The sequence below is a fragment of the Solanum verrucosum genome, unplaced genomic scaffold (assembly GCF_900185275.1).
Source record: "Solanum verrucosum unplaced genomic scaffold, falcon-dt-bn FXZP01000151.1, whole genome shotgun sequence".
NCBI lineage: Eukaryota > Viridiplantae > Streptophyta > Magnoliopsida > Solanales > Solanaceae > Solanum > Solanum verrucosum.
Window position 1 is genome coordinate 2,091,457 of NW_026020202.1, and position 8,120 is coordinate 2,099,576.

The following is an 8,120-nucleotide window of genomic DNA, read 5'->3' on the forward strand; positions in this document are numbered from 1 at the left end:
TGGCAACTACTTATCCCGCTAGAGCACTGCCGCCCTAGCAGCATTTATCCCACTCTGGCGGGACAGTGGCCCCTGTATTTTCTAACATTTTTCGTCTCTTAATTAACGACGGTTTGGGTCGTTACAAGAGGTGAAGTGGATCCTATCTATTCCACGTTGAAGTCATTGGAAGTTGACATTTGAAGGATATTATAAGTCACATCAATTCAGAGGTGAAAGGTGTGCACTCTATTTATTCCACGTTGAAGTCGAAAGAGGCTGGCATTGAATGATATTTGATATGTCACATCAATTCAAAGGTGAAAGATGTGTACCCTATCTATTCCACGTTGGAGTCAGATGAGACTGACGTTGAAGAATATTCGTGAGGCACATCATTGCCGGTGGAGGTAGTGTGAATATCCAAGAGTGTTCATTCATATTAATTTACCAGAGGAGATAGTGTTCATCACATTATATTATCGGAAGTGGTAATGTGCATTTATATTACATTATCGGAGGTGGAATGTCCATTACAGGAGATGGTAATGTCAATCATATTACATTATCAGAGATGGTAATATCTATTATCGGATGTGGCCATGTCAATCATATTACCTTATCAGAGGTGGTAATGTCTATTACCGTCAATGATAATGTCAATCATATTACATTACCTAAGGTGGTACTGTTCATCATATTACATTATAGAAAGTGGTAATGTTCATTCATATTGCATTATCGGAGGTGGTAATGTACATTACCGAAGATGGTAATGTCAATCATATTACATTATCATAGGTGGTAATGTCCATAATTGAAGGTGATAATGTTCATCAAATTACATTACTGAAAGTGGTAGTGATCATTATATTATATTATATTTTCGAAGGTGTTAATGTCCATTATCCAAAGTGGTAATGTCAATCAAATTACATCATTGGAGGTGATAATGTTCATCATATTACATTACCAGAAATGGTAATATTCATTCATATTTCATTATCGAAGGTGGTAATGTCCATAACCAAATGTGGTATTGGTATTTATATTACATTATTAGAGGTGATAATGTCCATTGCTGAGAGGGCTATTACATGTTGATCTCGTCAAAGAGAACCATTGACATTTTCCAATGTTATAGATGTTTGAAGGACATACGTTGGATGCATCAAATTCCATAGAGGATTTGAAGTGCAACTTGCCAATATATCCATTTTCATGCCATAAACTGACAAAAGGTTGGCATTTGAAGGATATTCTCCAGTCACATTGATACCATACATGGTAATGTACAAAGGTCATGGAAGTCACAACATTATCCTACCGATGAACATGCATTTATATTCTATCAATGGATCATTATCATTTATCCTATTGATAGATCAACATCATTCTACCAATAGATCTTCATTCGTCCTACCGATGGACATACATATTCTACTGATGGATCATTAACATATTTCCTATCGAAGGATCAACATCATCCTTGGGCATTCACAGTCTTTTGGAGGATCTGCTTTACTTCTCTATTAGACACTTCCACCTGCCCACTAGTCTGGGGATGATACACTATAGCTACCTTGTGTCCTACCCCATATTTAGCCAACAAATTTCGCACTGAACTATTAATAAAGTGTGTACCTCCATCACTGATCATGGCTCTTGGAGTTCCAGATTGTAATACCTTATGTGTGGTGCGTTTACCCCCGTGGTGTCCACCATATGGTGAAGAGTGACAACTCTGCAACACTTGGGCCGCCTCCTGTTCAGCTACACACCTTCTCACCATCTGATCATGTCCTTGTTTGAATAAGAAGGGCTCATCCCAAACATAGAAGCGTGCATCATACTTCAGCCTCTGGTTTTGATGTGTTGAGCCCCCCAGGTAGAAATAAATCACTTAACAAAAAATTAACAATGTCAGCATACCAAGTCACTTGAGCAAGGTCCAATGTAAGCAATTGTTCATCAGGGAACTCTTCGTGAATATGTCCTTCATCATTCACATGAGATGAGTCCTCTAATCTGGACAGATGATCAACTATCTGGTTCTCAGTTCCTTTTATATCTTTTATCTCTGGATCAAACTCTTGCAATAGCAGAATCCACCTAATTAGCCTCGGCTTGGCATCCTTCTTATTAAACAAATACCGGATTGCAGCATGATCAGTATACACTACAACCTAGGTTCCTACCAAGTATGACCTGAACTTATCAAACGCAAACACTAACGCCATCATTTCTTTCTCAAGTATAATTTGATTGGGCCGCATCAAGTGTCTTACCAGCATAGTAGATGGAATAAAACAACTTATCTTTTCGCTGCCCAAGCACTGCCCCAACCGCCTTATCACTGGCATCACACATAAGCTCGAATGGAAGCTCCGAGTTATGAGCAATCAGAATAAGTGCTTCTATTAATTTCTTCTTTAACGGCTCAAATGCCTGCAAACACTTTTCATCAAATACAAACTTCATCTCTTTCTCTAACAGACTGAACATGGGTCTTGCAATCTTAGAGAAGTCCTTGATGAATCTCCTTTAGAACCCAACATGCCCCAAAAAACTTCTAACTCCCTTCATTGTGATGGATGGTGGCAACTTCTCAATAACCTCTACTTTGGCTTTGTCAACTTCTAGCCCATTATTGGAGATTTTGTGCCCCAACACAATCCCCTCTCGAACTAAGAAGTGACACTTCCCCCAGTTCATCATAAGATTTGTTTCTTCACACCTAGCAAGGACCCTGTCAAGATTAGTAAAACAAAGGTCAAAAGACTCACCAAACACCGAGAAGTTGTCCATAAACACCTCAACAAAATCCTCCACCATATCATGGAAGATTACGATCATGCATCTCTGAAATGTCGTCGGTGCATTGCATAATCCGAATGGCATGCACTTGAACGCATAAGTGCCATACGTACACGTGAAGGTAGTCTTCTCCTGGTCCTCTAGTGCAATAACAATCTAATTATAACCTGAGTAGCCATCCATGAAGCAGTAATATTCCTGACCCACCAATCTATCCAACATCTGATCAATAAAAAACACCGGGTAATGGTCCTTTCTAGTGGCGTCATTTAACTTCATGTAGTCCATGCAGATGCGCCACCCAGTCACTGTTCTTGTAGGGATCAATTCATTATTTTCATTGGTTACCACCGTCATTCCGCCCTTCTTGGGCACACACTATACTGGACTCACCCATTTACTATATGATATGGGGTACACGATCCCTGCATCTAACCACTTGATCACTTCTTTTCTCACCACATCCTTCATCATTGGATTTACTCTCCATTGATGTTGTGCACTCGGCTTATGCCCTTTCTCCATGTAGATTTTATGGATGCACAACACGTGACTGATTCCATGGATGTCGGACATTTTCCAAACCAAGGCTGTTTTTCTCTTCCTCAAGATAATTAATGTTGCTTCCACCTGGGAATTAGATAATGCTGCAAAAAATATAACTGGTAAGGTTTTATTTTCACCCAAGAATGCATACCTGAGGTGGGCTGGCAATGCTTTCAACTCCAGTTGGGGTGCTTCTTCAATGGAGGGCTTGGGTGGAGGACCCAACACCCTATTTAAAGGCTCTCATTTATCTCTTGATGTACCTACAAGTGCCACATCAAGAAATTGCACTATTTCCTGCACCTCAACATCCCTATAAATATCATCTCCTACTAGCACTCACTCTAACGGGTCCTTAGACGGAATATATCGACCATCTGCCTCAAGATATATCACAATTATTGCATATAACTCTTCATATACAGCTGGTAACTTTAATGCCTTGTACACATCGAACACCTCTAACTTTATTATGCGCCCGCATAGTGAGTTGCCCAACTGCTACATCTATCATAGCACGCCCAGTAGCCAAGAAAGGTCTCCCCAAGATGAATGGGACCTCAGGATCTGACTCAAAATTCAGCACAACAAAGTCTATTGGGAATATCAACAGTCCCACTTGCACTAAGACATCCTCTACAACCCCCTCATGCCTAGTAACATATCTATTAGCCAACTGTAAGATGATGGTAGTAGGTTTAGGACTACCCAACCCCAACTTTTTATACAATGAAGTTGGCATCAAATTTATACTCGCTCCTAGATCACACAATCCTCGTGCATGAATGCTCTGCCCTATAGTGATCTGACCGTAAAGCTACCCGAATCTTTCAGTTTGGTGGGCAACTTATTTTGGATTCGGGAGCTGCACTCTTCAGTAAGTGCAACAGTCTCATATTCCGTCAACCTCCTATTGTTTGCCATAATCTCCTTCACATATTTAGCATACCTAAGTATACCCTGCAAATCATCTATCAATGTCAAGTTAATGTGAACTTGTTTCAAAAGAGAGATAAACTTACCAAAGCATTCATCCTCCTTATGTTTCTTGAACTTTTGAGGGAATGGATGAGGTGGTTTCACTATTGGTTGCACTATTTCTTCTTGTGCAACAACCTCGCTCTTTTCGGGTTCACTCTCTTTACTCACATCATCAGTGTTTATTTTCTTTGGAGTCAACTTGTCCAGCTGCAAACCACTACGTGTACCTACAACATTACTTGCCTGGGATTTGGATTAGTGTTTTCCTGCAATCTCCTTGAGGTAGTGAATTTTGAGCACTTGCATACTGCCCAAACTGCTTCTCCAAGTTTTGAGTAGCTAATTTGTTGTTTTTCAAATCAGTCATTACTGAGCTTGATCAGCCATAATATTTTTAAGCATTTCCTCCACACTCATGTTATCTGGTTGATTGTTTGGCTGCTTATTGGGCTGCTCCCTTTGGACTTGTTGTTGATATCCATGTGCATTTCCCTGGGGTCTATATTGATTTTGGCCTTGGGCCTGATTTTGATTACCTCCCATGAGAAATTTGGATGGTTACGCCAACTAGGATTGTAAGAATTTCCATTGTTCTGCTGGTCTCCTCCTCGTTGTGCATTCCCTACTGATGTGAGGCCAAAACACATATTTTTAATCATTATTTGCCTCACATTTATTATTTATATTTGTCCTTTTTGAGCATGGATTTCATGAATTATTCTTAATAGTATATTTTATTTGTAGGATTAAATTGATGTGAAGATGAAGAAATTTAGAGCTAAAACGAATTAAAGATGGAAGGTTGAAGAAGGAAATCAAACAGCTTAATAGATTAAATTGAATAAAATAATATATAATATATGAAGTGCATTGAAGGAAAGAAATTGAATTGGCACAGAAGTCTGCCACGTGTCACTAGCAACGGAAGCAGCAACGAAAACAATTGAGGCGGTGCACAGTTCAAGCGGGATTCTAATTAATTTTGGTTTTGAGTTCCTAATTTATTTTGGACTCAATTATTTTATTCATGGTTTTCTACATCTATAAATAGTCTATAAAATTAATTATTAAGGGGAGGAGGGTACAATGTAGAAATTAACTTTGATTAGGGTTTCATCTTTTCTTCTCTTTTATTTATTTTACATCTTTTATTTGAATGATTCGTTGTAATTGCTCTATGTCTATGTGGAGTTAAACTTCTCGTTCTTGGATTATATTTACTTACAATATTATTGTTTAGCAATTTTAAATCAGCATGATTTGTTTATCATATTAGTTGTTCTTATATTCTTGTGATTACTATTTTGATGCTTGATCACCATTAGAATAAATTTATTGTCTTCTTTTGAACTCGGGAGAGGAATAGAGGGATAGAACGTGGAATATAAGGAGCATGATCTTTTCTTACATGTCACTTGAATTGATTTGTGTCTAGGATAGGGATATACCTAGGTGCCTTGCTTGGCTCAAATACGGGAAGACAACTTAATGCTCCATAGTTGGTCCAGTCTATCCCCGCTCCACGATGTAGTTAGGCTATCAATTGTGGTAGACGGTTAGAGGTCGGAAGATCATGACTATATTATCAACCCCGTAAATCAGCAACTAGATAATCAAATAAGTTGATGAAATTGATGCTAAACATGATTGTTAGTTAAATCATAATCCTAGATCAATTCATTCATTGATTGTGTAAACATCTATCTTTTCTTAGTTAATTGATTTTTAGTTATTTCATCTTTATTTTTAGTTTAGCTAATATATATTCATCTTTGAAATCCTCCCCCTTAAATAAATAATTAGAATTAGTATAATTTAGTAAGAAAAATTAATTGACAAGTCCTTTGGGTTCGATAATCCGATTGTTTTAAGAGCCACTATATTACTTGCGCGACCACATACACTTGTGTGTGCAATTGGACACAACAAGTTTTTGGCGCCGCTGCCAGGGACATAGAAATTAATTGTTTTTCTAGGTTAAACTTTTTCTTTTTATTTATTTAAGTTTTTTATAAAAAATAATAATAAATAATTTAATTAAAATAAAAAAATAATTTCTTATGTTATTTTATTTTATTAGTGTCACTTTTTTTTTTCTTTTGATCTTGTTTTTGCAGATGAGGGAAAGTCTGAGTACCCAAGAATTTGAAGCAAAGGAGCATGTTTTAGCTTAAATGTGGGTGCGTACGACCCTTAATAAAAAATAAATTGAGAGAACATGCTACTAGCTAGGCCTAGAGGCCTCAAAGAGTTTTCCTAACCCTTGTTTTTCAATTTTATTTGATGCTTTGGGACATAGCATCTTTTCAAGTGTGAGTTGGGGATTCTTCCGCATATTTTGGTTAGGGTGAAGTATGCGTTAGATTTGTTTAATATAGTTTTGTTTTAAAAAAAATGAAATAAAAATAAAATTTGGACAGTGAAGTCCGCGTTGCGGACCTGACACAAAAAAAAATCGTGAGTAGGAGCACACTTAGCTCAACCCAAAAGAAAAACTCTTTCTTTCACTCATTAGGTTATGTTGTTGCACTGGGGACATTGTCATGTTTTAAGTGTACTGTTTTATTGAGTCTTTTCTTTTTTAGGATGGGTTCCTTGACTTTTGTTTTCGGTTATTTTCCTGAGGATAGTCCCTTAGAACCGAGTGTCTTTTATTTTATTTTATTAGGAATAAATTTTATTTTTATTTTTTTGGAGACAAAAGAAAAGACCCTTTTGAGTTATGTGATACTTGCTATTTGGGCCTAATTTTGAGTAGTACTTTCTTGAATGCTTGATTGCTAGTGAAATTACAAACTCTTTGACATCTAGGCTCTTGGCTGTGACCTTGTATAACTTATTTTATTCTATAGTTTGTTATGATCTTGTCTTTCTTAGAAGTGTAATTGATCCATCTTTATTGATACTCGTGCCATGTGTGGTGAAAATTTATTTATTCCATGTTTTGCATCTTAGTCTAGAACTTGTCCTGCATGTTATTGAAGCGAAATAAAAAGTGTTGCTTGTTTAGGAGATGATAATAGGCTTTCTTTGATTTGTCTTGTAAATTTTAGCCTTTTCAGATACATATCACTAGTAGCCCCTTCGAGCCTGTAGTTTTTTATTGGTAGCCATATTTTTTCCTTGATTTTTTTTGTTGAATCCCTAGTTTTTGCACCCTGCTTCCTTGAGCACTGTAGCATAGACTAATTATAATTCTTAAATCTGAAGAAAATGGATGGTTGAGTGTAAAAGGTGATCAATGATAGCTACATAGTGATTAAAAATCCCTCTTTGAAAGAATGTGACATGAAAAAAAAATTGGCCCTGCTATATTGTGTGGAAAATAAAAGTATAGAAAAACTCTATTTTGACCCTGATCCTTAATGGACAATGTGCACCTCAACTCAATTGAGGGTGACTAGTTCAGAAGTATGCTCAAACATTGGCCTTGGTCCTACCAATATATATATATATATTGAATTATTCTTGAGATGATGCGAATTACTTGTGAAATAATTGTTGAAGAGAGGGGCGAAAATAAAGAGAAGAAAATAATGAGTGATAAAGTCTTAAAATGCAAAGTGCTTAAGGAAGTGTAAGTCACTATTGTATAGTTTTCCTACCCGTCCCCTAGTATACATTACAACCCATTAAAGTCCTATTTGATTCTATTCAAGCATGCTTAATTAATGGAGATGTACATAATGGGCAAGCCTATGGTTCTTTGTGCATACATGTGAATTCTATTTCTGAGTGTGAGTTGTTCTTTGATGTTAAGTCCTTAATTTATATTCAATCTTTTGATTTGAGTGTGT